Source organism: Silene latifolia, chromosome 1, assembly GCF_048544455.1.
Source record: "Silene latifolia isolate original U9 population chromosome 1, ASM4854445v1, whole genome shotgun sequence".
In the NCBI taxonomy this organism is placed as follows: Eukaryota; Viridiplantae; Streptophyta; class Magnoliopsida; order Caryophyllales; family Caryophyllaceae; genus Silene; species Silene latifolia.
Window position 1 is genome coordinate 181753392 of NC_133526.1, and position 15000 is coordinate 181768391.

General features: G+C 39.7%; 1 long non-coding RNA gene and 1 pseudogene across 1 annotated transcript; both read right to left on the bottom strand.

Annotated features, from left to right (window-relative positions):
• Nucleotides 1-241: 241 nt before the first annotated feature.
• Nucleotides 242-1068, bottom strand: LOC141613000 (uncharacterized). Its single transcript, XR_012529212.1, has 2 exons — nucleotides 952-1068; nucleotides 242-571 (listed from the first exon to the last, which is right to left on the bottom strand). It is a non-coding gene; the product is annotated as an uncharacterized LOC141613000 (long non-coding RNA).
• A 773-nt stretch (nucleotides 1069-1841) lies between these two features.
• LOC141613641 (lysine histidine transporter 1-like) lies at nucleotides 1842-5255 on the bottom strand (annotated as a pseudogene).
• Between the last annotated feature and the right edge of the window lie 9745 nt (nucleotides 5256-15000).

Below are 15000 nucleotides of genomic sequence, written 5' to 3' on the forward strand. Positions count from 1 at the left end.
ATGTTCTGAAGTGAAGTATCCATGAAAGCAAGTGCTAGAAATTGACGAACATATCTAAACCAGACCTTATCTGTAATACTTGTAACTTGGCTGTATATTATTTAAGCCTGTCAAGTAGAGTAGTATTGTGTGTTTTCTCTGACTGTTTTTTGTCGCATTTTCGACCCAGTTTAAGAATGTTGGTAATGATGCTAAGTTGCAAGACAACATCAAATCGGAAATTAAAACAGCAAAACAACAATGAAATGAAAGGGTGAACTATCTGTAAACATAATAAATTCTGGGTACAACTGTATGATACATTAACAGGCTGTTATTCTCTTCATGTATCCTAATACCAAGTACAGTGCATAAGTGAATCATCATAAACTCTTACTCCCATGTAGAGAAAACTGAGCCAAGTTCTGAAGCAAAAGTGTCGACTTCCTTCTGGGTTTTCACCACAGCCTCATCCAAGCTTGGACTAACAAACTGGTTTTCTGGTGCAGACTGGGAAATAGCAATCAGCAATTCCCTTGCGAAATCTGAGGCGATGTTGGAATTTATATCCATATACTGTCAATTAATCCTCCTGCAGTTGAGAAAACCTTTAGTTATTTGAAGAATGAAATTACAATTTTTTGATACCTCATTATATTATTTGGTCCTGCCAGGTGCTAACATATCTTAGATTGTCCCAGGGATAAAAAAAAACATTAAAGAGGTAGGTACAAATGGTGGGTGAAGTCTCCTGTTTACTCCGGATTCGAGTATGGTAGATCTACAAGCGCAACTTTTTTTTTTATTGATTAATAAGAAGGGATAAATCCAGAGACTTATAAGGAGTAGGATCCCACATAAGTTTTACAATAGAAAACAGAAAATGAGAAACACAGAGCGGAAAAGACGTGTATACTACTATCTAGAAGCGTAACTAAACTCGCTTTTAAACACGAATCGATTAAGTGGTACCTGATAAACTGTGGATGATGATAAATCAATTGATCTGAAGAGCAATAGAAAAACTGAGAGTTATAGGAATAGTAGTATGTAGATTGTTGTGTTATCTGTAGCCTGATAAAATGCAGAGAATCAGTAATGATATAAAGGGGTTGATTTCAATCAGTTTATATACTGTAGAAGAAGATTATAGATGGAAAGTGCATACAACGTGCAAATTGCAATCCTACTAAGATACAAGTTGGATTGCATCCCCACTGGCCACTACTGGACACCCAACACAGTCACACAACTTGCTTACTTTGGCTTTTGTGGGACTAGTGGGGACCTATTAGCCTCGGTTCTTTTCGGTTGAACGGAGTTAAACTCAACTGAATTGAAAGATGTTGAACTAAATTTAATTGAAGCAAATGGGATTTGATTAATAGTTAACTTGAGCATAGTTAAGTTAAATTGAATGTAGCCGAGCTGAGCTTAGCTGAACTGAAATAGGCTAAAATTAAGTTGGAAAGAATAGAGTATTAGACTATTAGGCTATCACCTACTATCCGGCTGAACATTTATTTGTTTTGAGTTTGGCCAATATGAATTGGATCATTTCGAATTCTTAAGACTTGGAGTCCGATCGGGTTGAGTCGAGTGATTTCATGTTCGGGTTATTTTATGGTCTTTATTATCGACTGTTTAAGGATAGTGATTAGTGTGCAATAATAAACATTCGGGTCGGGACCAATTCGGATTAGGGGATAAGCTCAGGCCCTTATATCGGGTTTCAGATCGGATACGAATCAGATTTAGATATGTCTCAATTATTTGTTTGTCTCTAGTTAAAATACCCCCATGAAGAATAATAAAGACAAACAAACGTTTCCCGTCTTTGTAATTTGATTTGAGGAAAAAAATTAAAGTCGTGAAAATGAGTATCATACACAATCTTAAACAAAGACACATTACTAAAATAAACCCGATCCTTGATGTATCAAAATTTCGATTGCGTTTCAATTTTTAAGCTCCGATGATGCATCGTCTTCACACCGAATCTAGAGGGTTTCTAGCTGTAGAATGTATAACTTTTTGCAGAGATTATGACCTGTCTTAGGGCCCCGATAGGTGACAACACCATTATAAGAACTCCCAGTATGATACAAATCTGAAATTCACCCATAACACACATGTATTATTAGTTGTTTTATGTTCTCAAAAAATCAGAAATTAGTTGGTGACGTACCCAATTAGCGAACCAAGATAACCCAAATCTCTTGGGTTTATAGATTGAAAGCCATATGATGCAAGGAAGCTGCAATGACAAGTGAGGTAAAGAAGATATAAGTACACTTTAACAAATAAAATGTTAATTACGGGATTCTCTAGAGTCCATCGTTGTGAGGGTGGTCAAACATACGGCCTGACCCGACCCATCCGGACGACACACTCCTCGTAGATAGTTCTTTACTTGGCCCGACCCGTAAAAAACTAGGGTCGTGTCCGGGTCAGCATATTCAACTTGACCCGCCCTCGACCCTACCCTGGGCCGGTTCCGGGTTAATCTCTACCAGCCTGGTCCGGCCCATGTTGATATGACCCCAGCCAGGGTTGATCCGTCCACGGGTCAACCCAGCCCGGTCTGACCCGAATATTTGACCACCCCTAGCATGTTGTATGTAAGAGGGCGATTTTGTACCAGTAAGCTAGGTAGCACGGACACTTCTCCTAATCAGCCGTCCCGTGTCGGACACCGACACTTCTCGGACACACGCCGAAACGTGTCGGACACCTATAAAGCCGTGTCTAACTTTCTACATTTATTCGGGCACGTGTCCGACGCGTGTCCATGGTATTTGGGCCGTGTCCGACGCGTGTCCATAACATTTAGACTTCATTTGGGGTGAATGATGTTCTTTAAATGAGAAATGAGTAGTCGAAAGAGATTGATTAGAAGATGCGTTTGGATGATAAATGAAAATAAGTTACAATCATGGGCAAATTTTACCTTCACTTATTTAAATTTACTATCAAATAATTTTATAAAAATAAAATCTAACGTTCATAATTATAAACTATATATTTTATTTAATTTAAATAACGTGTCCCGTGTCCTAAATTTTATGGGATGCCGTGTCACGTGTCCGTGTCCGTTTTGGTGCTACCTAGTCAGTAAGTGACGTCATCTCGTTTTTCCTAAAATAAGTGTGATAGAAGAAGTTTGAAACAGAGCATACAAAGAATGTAGTAGGGGCAAATGCAAATCCTCCAAAGAAACCGAGAAGGCCGCCGAAGAAGGGGAAGGTGATGCCGATGAACATTGTAAAACCTGTGCAAGTATAAAAAGTTGGTCTACTTAGAAGTCTTAGTAGTTGTAGTACCATTTGCTTAGTTTTGTGCAAGAGGAATTTGTATACAAGTATATGGTATCAATCATGCAAAATACTCACCAACATAGATATTTCGACTAATGAACCTAAGTGTCCAAGTAGGTCGGAATTTAAACTTCTTTACTAACACTGCTTCTATCATGTCAAATACAGGCATTGCGAATATCTGAAACAAGAAAAAGAAAACATATCAAGTAATAATCAATTTTAAGCATAAATGAGACTTGAACTTTAAGAGAGGAGAATTATAGCCAATATGATCCTTGTTAGCTAGACCTAGTAAAACTGGCCCAACTCATATCCAAATAAACAGGATAACACATACATGAAGAGAATAACCTGATAGCTTCCAATAACATGGATGACAACGAACAAGTTAGCCATAGCAATCAACCAAGCAGGTTTATTCAAGGAGACAAGGATGTCATCTTGGACGTCGTTTCCAAAGATCCAGTATCCGATGAGTGATACAGGGAAGTAACACAGAGCAACGCCAATATACGCGACAACCACACCCTTCCACATGGGCCCCTTAGACGGCTTCTCTAGGGTCGAGGGGATTGTAGCTTGAATTTCAAGTACAACATTGTGCCCTCCATAAGCGAATGCCACAGCTCCTAGAGCGTTGAAGAAGTCCAAGGTCATTGTCGCGCCACTGGTGCCTACTAATGCATACGCTACGTCTGGTTGCGCACCCTTGTGTAGTGATGATGCCCAAGCAATTGTCGAATAGCTGTTTAAGAATGAATCAAAAGATTAGTCCCATAATGACTTAGCTAGGTCACATTTTTCGATCCAATTAGACAATTACTCATCCCTGTTCCGTCCCAGTGAATAGTTTACACTTACTTTATTTTCTCCACATAAAATTAAGTAAGTGTAAGCTATTTACTGGGGGACAGAGGAAGTAAACACGGCTCATGTGTAATGAAAGTTGTTATTAGAGGATCCGCGTATATATGGAAAATGTACCTGAGTGACATAACAGCAGCGGTCAACGAAATACCGGCAATGGAATTGAAGTTAGGGAGGTGGGATAGAACAAAGTGAACGGAGGCGAAAATCATGATAAAGTAGGTCGTCTTAATCTTATCATTGGAACACTTTTTGTTAGCACAAACGATATCATGGAATGTTTTAGTGATTTACCACCCGTGACCATGTATACAATGTCTACACCTACTTCTACGATAAGTTGTTGTGGAACCACAATCCAAAGCCCCAATTTCTCTCCGAAAGCATGTTGTCCAAGCTCATGGTAACGGTCGAACCTCTTTTCCGGCACCATTTCGTGCATTTCCACCATTTGCCATAGGGTGTACAACGTTATAACCCATGATAGTACCAATATAGCCACCCCTGGCCCCCTGCACAATTTAAGCACATTCACTATTATTCAATTAGCCGATCTTGCTTAAGACGGTCTTGAGTATTTGTTGATAAAGATTAATTTTCAAGTTAGGTTATTACTAGATGCATTTTTTTATTAGTTAACATCAATTACGATCCACGGACTAATAATATCGATTGAAAAGTTAATTCTATTCCAAAGGTCTTATTTCGCATTACTCCCTCCATCCTGATCATTTGTTTACCTTTGATTCCCTTCACAAATAATAAAAAAAGGTAAATAATAAGTGATTATTGGAACAGAAGGAGTACATTTTTATTTTTATTGCTCGCATGCACAAAGTTGACCTATGCAAATATGCAATAGCTCTTAATTGTGCAGGTCTACATTTTATTTGTTAACAGAGCGTGCTGAAACTTAGTATCACTAGATAACGAATGATAATAACTATGATGTTATCTCGTTGTAGAATCGTGTTTTTCCTATATCATCGTGAAGGTTAATCCGACACAACGAGGAACTTACCATCCAAGTTGAGACATGGCAAAGGGAAGACCAAGAACACCAGCACCAACCATGGCAGTGACATTGTGGAAAGCTGAATACCACCATTTTGCATTTCTTCTTGATGTAATTGGTAGCCAATCGTCTATATCATCTTTTCGTCTCTTCAAATTCTCATTTGTATCCATCTGATTATAAACACGGTTAATTACTCATCGTAATTGGCTTGAAAAAATGTTCTTATGCAACGCGGTACATACAAACATTGTCTAATCCATGTGAAACATTGTCTAATCCACTAGGTTAAGACTAGAGTCTAATATAGTGGGAGGGGAAATTCGACGCTGAAATTCATTGTCTAGGTCGACAAGTATATTGTAAAACAGGTCATTAAATAATCCATGTGGATATTTAATTTATCGATTAATAAGTACTTTGTTGTAAATTTTATAGAATTAATGTAACACAGCTTTACACAAGTAATCTTGTTTTTCAAGACATATACTAGGACATCTTCGACACGGGAAAACAACATTAAGTATAAATAATAAACTGAAAAAAGAGCAAGATGAGAAAAGAGAAAACGTACATTAAGTTGCCCACTAGGAGGAGTTTGAGTACCCACCATACGTTGATGATAATAATAAGTAATTAAGAAAGTAAGTTAATTAGGTAGAATCAAGAATCAATTCGTTTTTATGAGTGTGGATAACTGTTGAACGACCGATGACATTTGTAAATTTAAAGTTATGTCCTTAAGCTTATGTCATTTGAATTTAAGGTGTAAATCATCCCTTCATGTCATAATAATCTTCTAGTTTGAATTACAGAGTCTTTAAGAAGACACTTTTGTTGTGCGAAAGCGTGAATATCCCGTGTTGGGCCTCTGCTGCACCGGTGTCCACTATCCATAATAGTACGATATTGTCCGCTTTGGGTCAAGCACTCACGGATTTACTCTTGGACTCCTTCCCAAAAGGCCTCATACTATTATATTTTGTAAACACTTATAAAGATCATCTTCCATCTTTATTCTACCGATGTAGGACATGGGTTTGCATCCTAACAATCCTCCCCTCAAACCAAGGACCATCATCTTGACTCGGACCTTGACCCCATGGAGAACTTCCCACACTCTACAACACCAACTTCTAGACCACCCGAAACATCACAAGTCTTGATAACCTTCCGTTAGCCAACACGTACACCATGCTACCACGAGCCATGTCTTGCACCACATGTCACCGCCTGGTCAAGTGAGCGCCCCCACATGCTCCTGAACCTGTATGTTCATCTGCCTTTCTTGGTAATTTGCTACACATGCATACCGAATATACCCTAGACCGGGTCCACCACTTTAGAAGTCCTAGAACACAAACAGTCTTTGTCCCACAAGACCTATGACGCCTTTCATCCGTTTAGCCCTGGACCGGGCTTGCTCAAGGATTCACCCCGAGCTAGGAGTTTCATGCCTTACAGTGTACAACTTCAAGTCTTGGGTCTGCTAATGCATCCTCGTGAGTCGTGTCTAGCCCAAGTCGAACCTTGGGCTCTGACACCACTTGTTGTGCGGAAGCGTGAATATCTCGTGTTAGGCCTCTGCTGCACCGGTGTCCACTGTCCATAATAGTACGATATTGTCCGCTTTGAGCCAAGCCCTCACGAATTTACTCTTGGGCTCCTTCCCAAAAGGGCTCGTACTATTATATTTTGTAGATACTTATAAAGATCATCTTCTATCTTTATTCTACCGATGTGGGACATGGTTTGCACCCTAACAACTTTGACTCGAAATAAGGCAAATTCTCATTTAAGACGAAAAAACAGAATGTAGAAAGAAAGGTAAAAAGTTTGCTTTATATATCCTTGTGGAATGATATTTGGCTCGTTTTAATAATAAACGGATGTCTCCATCTTAATCAAGACTAGCTGAGTAAAGAAATGTAATGAAATAATAATGAATGTACATGAACTCAAAGTCAACGTAATAAGGCTGCGAGCCTCCGACTATAACTCTTAATCGTTAATTAAGGCCCTGTTCTTTTCAGCTAAATTGAACTGAACTAAATTTAGCGGAACTGAACTGAACTAAACTAAACTAAATAAAATTGAATTGAACTGAAATTAAGTCCAAAAGAACAATGGCTTAACTAGGGGTGAGCAAGTTTAGATCCGGACCGGAAAAATGGACCGGACCGGACCATTTGGTCTGGACCAAACCCGGACCGAATTTTTTAGGTCCGGTCCTCAGTCCTCATTTTTTGAGTTTTCGGTCTTCGGTTCGGTCCGGACTAAACCCGGATATTTTAGGTCCGGACCAAATGGACCGAATTTTACGTTTTTAAAGACTATCATTAGAATATTATAAACTAAATTACCATTTTATCTTCACAAGACATTATAAATTAATATTGAATATTTTTTCCTCAAAAACAATCGTCTAATTATTCATCGACATTTAATTTAGTGAAACTTAAATGTAATTATCATACACGAAATAGTGAAAGAATTAGTTCTAGGTCCATTTCGGTCTAAGACCGGACCGGACCGAATATTTCGGGTTTGGTCCGATCCAAGACCGAAAGTTTTAGGTCCGGTCTTCGGTCCACAAAAGTTTTATTTTCGGTCTTCGGTCCGGTCCGGTCCGGTCTTGGACCGATGCTCAACCCTAGGCTTAACTATGACTAATTGATAAGATAAGATTAGGGGTAGCACAATTGAAATATAAAAAATTCCATTTTTAATAGTTTTAGAGTATATTTGAGGTGTGGACACTAAGAAATTCGATAAGGATAGGTTTGGACAATAGAAGACGAGAATGAGTTTGGTTAACAAAAATATTTGCTATAATTAAGGAAGTCAATTGTACCCTAAATAATATTACAATTTTTTAACTTTGTTAATAAAGATTATAAGAAATTAGATACTGAAAAAAAAGTGATATTTGGCAACATATAATTGGTAATCTATGAATATACATTTCATAATATTATTAGTTACGGAGTATATTTTAATAGATATTGAATAGAGAAGTGAATTTTTTGAAATATATGGCTGATTTAGAGGTACGTCTCTGATAGGGTGATTTCGGAATGTAGGATGATTATGCCCTGTTTGGTAAACAGCGGATTAATTTCAGCATAAACAGATTGCAAAAGCAGATTATTAATGACATATTTTATCAGAAGATTTGCTAGCATATTATAATTAGCATAATTAATTTGAGTGTTTGGTAATTGGCAGATTACGATTAGTAGATTGTTAGTTTTCTTTGTAAAATGGAGAAAAATTTCCTATTTACAATATGCTTGTAACACCCCCATCTACCAAAGAGCCTTAACAAGACCTTCCCCAGTAGATAAGGACATTACCACCTCGGTTGCCCGAGGGACAGTAATAATTAAGTGTCGATAAAAGAACATTTACATTAAATTACAAGTGATATAAACAATAATAAAAGATACAACTCGTGACCACTATCAACTATGTGAAACTACCTTTGCCATGACTCGTGGTAGACTCGTCCTTCCAAGCACCCAGCTATGATCTAGACATCAACCTGCTAAGACCGACTGCTCACCATAGTGGATCACGGCAGACACAGCACAAGAAGACAACACAACACCACTACACAAGATCAGTAACTGAAGGAACAAAACAAAGGCAGACACAACAAACGCAGTAGCACACGTACACCACCTCCTCCAATCACCCACACACTTCTGACTGCCCGAAGGTCCAGTCCTGCCAGATTACCAATCGCAATCAGTAATCCACACCGCTAGTGGGAGACCGCAGCCGTTCCCACCTAAGCCCCGCTCATCTCATCCGAGCGATAACCCATGTTCCTTAATGTGCACATCTCCTACTGTGGCGGGTTCCACAAAGGGCGAATCAAGGGCATGAAACCACTCCCGCAAGTGACTCCACTCAGCCGAGGACGCACCTCGAGAACCACAGACAAACAAACAACAATGACCAGAAACAACCAATCCACACTACCAACAACGATACTAAAACCAACCATTCAATACAATCGACACACTAGACAACCAACAGTACTGAGTAGGAAAATCCTACCTTTAGCAAACCGCATCGATTCCGCGCACGACTATAAGACAACAAGCAATCACCGTAACCACCTATAACAAATAGTATAACCATCTATTACTACTACCATAATCACAACTGAAATCAAGGAAGACGATGATGATGACGACACATACCTATACATAGCACTCCGGCGACAAGACCGCTAGCCGACTCAAGCATCCCATCCCCAAGGTGTAACCACTCTCAAAAGCCTCAAGGAGATGAACCATGGGTGAAGGAGAAATGATATGACGACATCTAGGTTTAGGAAAGAAGGAGAAGAAATGATTTGGGTTTAAAGATATCGCTATTTATATTTCCCCGCTGGACTTACATTACTCGATCGAGTATCCAACTTACTCGATCGAGTGGCTTCTACTCGATCGAGTGACTAAGCTACTCGATCGAGTAGCCTCCGCTAGATCGAGTTGCTAGAACAAAAAGGGTTATTACGTCACAATGTTAACTCGTAAGGTTTTCAAAGGTCTAGATAGATGTCTAAGGTCAGTCAACGATGGTCAACGGGTCTCTAAAGGGACGGGTATTACAGTCTTCCCCCCTAAAAAGAACTTCCTCCCCGAAGTTCAACTCATCCTCTCCTACGACACAAGGTGAAAAGAAACTAAGGCAACTGTCAACCATCTACCCCGACAAGGAACAACACAACCGTTCTGACATACCACCCATCTATGAACGCTTACTGCCCATCATCATCATCTACCTCAGTACACACCATTCATTATGATTCCTAACAAATCATCAACATGCACTAATGCACTATACACGAGAACAAATTAACACAACCGTTACTTCCACTTACTAACCGGATTCTATCACTGTACGACTCCCTACCACATAGGCTACAACCATTCCGTTTACTCATCCAACACTTAATCATCAACAACAATTAATTACTAATTACAATACCAATATGAAACAATTCCAATACCAATTACGACATAATTATCATGCCAATTAACCAACCGACCATCTTATAATCCTTTAAACAATAAGTAAGCTAGCATTAATTGCTCAACATTGATATTACCTTATTTATATCACTCAACACAATGTGACAATTCAATTACTCAGAAAATACAACAATATGATGCCAACAATTACTCACCATTACTAACAATTGCTCAAAACAATTACTCAAAATGTGATAACAATTACTCAAAATGTGATAAATTTATCATAATTTGTCATTTTCCATGCGACATTACTCTTCCCCTCTTAAAAGGAACTTCGTCCCCGAAGTTCACCTTCAAGACAAACCACAATCATTACACAGAGACGATAACTTTTGTTCAATATTGACATTACGAAATAATTGTAATATGCATTGAGACTATCAACTAACATGATACTTCAATTACATTGCATATATATGACTTTTGCATATTAAGGCCATATGAAAAGTGAATACCACAATTACACCTTCCTTCATCTAATTATCATACATGAACATCGAGAAACTCCTTACTTGACCTTACCAAAGCATGTAACAATAATTATAACCACCATTTAACATGTTACTTCAAGCAATTCGATGAAGTATCCCATAAACGCAATCAATAATGTAAACCATACTGATAGTATATAATTGCACTTGAAACATGACGACGTGATTAACCATGACAATGAAACATATTCTAAACAAAGTATATATGCCTGATGATCGGCCATCAACAATTTATAATGAAATCCACGACAATCAGGGGCACTCGATCGAGCTAATGAACAACCCGATCGATCAACTCGATCGAGTTCATCAGTTACTCGATCGAGTATGTCGAGTCCAGTAAGCATTTTTAATCCACATACGCAGTTACTCGATCGAGTGAGGGGCATTTGATCGAGTAACCACAGGTCAGTTTACACTACACAAACGTTGTCAATTCCAAGGAAACATAACTATCGTCGGAGTTTCATCTCCGACATTATCCACCTGCATAGCGAGTTTCAAAATCCAACAAAATACGGCCTTATGGCCAAGTACAAGCCAAAGTATATCCAAAGTACTAACCAAGCAAGTATCAACCAACTAAAAATCCATGGAACGAATACAAAACAAAAGAAACATCACTCCAAAGCCGGCTCCTCCATCTCCTCATCTCCGCCTCCTCCTCCGGATGTGCCAGCTCCAGTTGTACCCTCACCTGTGGTAGCTCCTGTACCCGCGTCTGCTCCGACTCGCCATGGTGCCAAACAAGCGAAGGGGTAACTCCTAGGCTCTCCCCATGTAGTTGGATCCACGCCAAAGGAATGGAAGACCCCGCTGTCATCTCTAACACCTCTCCACCACACCGGTTGGGCCGAGGCGGTCCTAATGCCCTGCACATATGCCATCTCGTGTAGGTTCCGGAGCGTCAAAGTGGCAGATACCCTCTCTGTGAGCTCACTCACCCGCATCTCAGGACTAAAGAACGAAGGGTAGCTGGGAAACTGATACTCTGGAGGCACGGGCTGCTCTGGCTGGGTCTCAGCAACTCTCTCCCTCACCCGTCTCAGACCCCTCCCCACTCTAGGTTGCCGATCCTCAGGTCTAGCCTGTTCCCCCTCAGTCGGCTCTTGTATCACCTCCAAAATAGTATCATCAATGAGGTAATACTGCCGAGTAGGAGTCTCCTCATCATCATCGGAGTCCGATGCCACCACCGCCGCTGTCAAAGGCTCAGTCACAGGAAGGTGCTCAGGATCAGGTATCCTCATCCAACTCATACCCCATACTCTCCAAGCCAACCCACCACCCTCCAAAGTTCTCAACCATTTTTGTTCGAGGAAGTAGTCTCGGTCCAAGGTGGGCACAGATAGGGCAATAGGTGTAAGGGCCGAGGAGGCCTCAAAGGTGGTCAACCGCTTAGCTAACCGTGTGGCAATGGCACCACAACTCAAGTACCTGGTCTCAGAGGTGGCCATCAAAGCTAGGGTAGCACAGACTATGGCCGGGGCACTGTAAGAAACTCTCGGGGCTCGTGTGGGGTTGAGATAGGCAACAAGAAACATCACCTCATGTGAGTTCAACTTACTTACATCCTTCCTATCATAGAGCAGATAGGTCAAGGCACGAAGAAAGATCTTCAAAGTGACATGTTGAACGTCATTTATCAACATGTTACTCGAAGTGGGGGCGGACTTGCCGGTAAAACAGGGCATGTAACTACTAGCTCCACACTCAGTCGGGATATCCCTAAGGGATCCCTTCTCCGGTCGGGCAAGTCCAAGGTGAGTAGCAAACATGTCCATGGTCAAGAGAAAACTGGTGTTCATTAGACGAAATTGTACGCTCTTAGCTGCCGCATCATAGGTAAAAGAGCTCATGAATTCCAAGGTCAAGAAAGGGTAAGAGTGCTTCCTAAGACGGTACAAACCCGTCAAACCCAAGGTTTCAAATATATGCCTCACATCCGTCTCTACCTTAAGGTCCTCAAGAATGGTGGTGTCGATACATCGAGTAGGTTTCATACGACGCTTTTGCAACTCGACAAAGGCATCTCTTTGCTTAAAGTCAGCAAAGATAACGGTAGGGTACTCGGGCACCGGTGGAACAGTGGGTCCCTAACTCCCCTCCCCAACTTCGGGCTCGGAAGCTCTTCCCCTCTTACCCTGACGGGTGGCAGCTGCAGGTCTTGGCATCTGTTTCAACATATATCTTAGGCACACAAAACAGACACTCATTTGAACAAAAGAACTTTTTAAAGTATACTCATGGATAAAGAGACAACAATGTAAATTAGTTTTCACCAAAACAACCAACAATTTTCAAAACATGCTACTCCCACTCCTCATAAAAGACGGTCTTATGGCTTTCAAAATACAAAATTTTTAACAATAACCAAAAAAAATTGGGGTATTAATCCCTTAAAATAGCTTCACAAAAAGGTAATCATCATAGTGATTTGAGGCGAATTTCAGTTTAGGGCACTTTTAAGACGGAGTTTTAAGACAAAAGTTTAGGTGAAATTAATCAAAATCAACACCAAATATGATACCCACAACATACATTACTCAATTTCTTTTTTTTTCATACTCAAAAGACAAACAAAATTTCAATTTGTAACCCAAACCCTAGAAATTTCGGTCCATATATACTCCCTTGTTGGGTCAATTTTGCAACTTTTAGCATGAATAATCATCAAACTAAAGCAATCCTATCAAAATACAACAACTATAAACAGAAATCCATGAGTATAAATCGAATTTTTCAGAAAAACCAACACTTTTATATGTTTCTAATTGATTAAAAACAAAGAAAAAGAGTAGCATTCTTACCTTGAATGATTTGCAAAGAGAGTGAACGAATTAACAAGGAGAAAACAAAGAAATCAAGCACAAACTTCACCAAGGTTTTGAGAGAAAAGGATGATTATAGAGAATTAGGGTTGAGGTATGAAGAAATAAGAAGAAGAGTGGGTTTGGGAAAGTATAAGAATCCCGTGTTAACCCGGGTACTGTAGCACTTACTCGATCGAGTTAGTTGGATACTCGATTGAGTGGCCTCTACTCGATCGAGTTGGAGCTACTCGATCGAGTTTTTGCTGGCAGTTCCAACGCTTTCGATCTAATAACCCCACAACTAGATCGAGTAAGGTCTACTCGGTCATGTAGGCACTCGTACTCGGTCGAGTAAGGTTAGGAACGAGGTCAAAAGTTTCGAGTTCGTTTAACGGTTCCTGCAAAACAACAACTTGTGTCGATTCCCAAGTATATTTGGAACTCGTCACTGATTATTTCATCCAATTACGATACTTTAATGCTAACTCAAATGTAACACAACTATTTCATCCGAACATTACACATATCATTCCGTCCTATATCAACCATTATACAAAACGTTTCATCCATGATTTGTTTCAATTCACATGAATATACATATATATAATAGCACATTATTCTACGACACCTTACACATATTCAAATTCAGCATTCGGCATGTGATTACGCTATAATAAGCATCCATTTAGCAATTAGCTATCAGTTACTACTCACGTTTGCTCAAAGTTTTAAACATATCACAACAATTCGTCCACAAGATACCTCACATAACTATGCCTATTCACAAGAGTACGCAACAACATTCATCCATTGCATTCCACTGCATTACATGCCACCCTATACTAACTAAAACGCATATAAAGATTCACATCTCCTGATCACCATCATATGAACAAGTTCTCGTAAGCAACTATTAGCACATTCACCATCTCTGTTACATCCACACACATACTTCCAACGATTTTCAACCCTTCACGATTCATCATTACTATTTGAACACACTAGACATTACCATAAACTCCATCACAGCTATATCTAATCTATATATCATACACAACTATGCACGTAATTCCAGACTCGATATCCCCACACAAGGTGGCTGGCTTAAGCATATTGGGGCCATGATTTTGAAATGAGGGCGCCTTCTCACCCAAAATCAAGCATCTGTCGGGGCCCCCAACATACATACACCAGGTTCATTTTATTAGACTCAATATATTCATTGGGCTCATTTGTTACAGGTTCCAAAGTCGTCTCTCTGTTACCACTTTGTAACACCCCCATTTACCAAGGAGCCTTAACAAGACCTTCCCCAGCAGATAAAGACATTACCACCTTGGTTGCCCGAGGGACAGTAATAATCAAGTGTCGATAAAAGAACATTTACATTAAATTACAAGTGATATAAACAACAATAAAAGATACAATCGTGACAATTATCAACTATGTGAAACTAACTCTGCC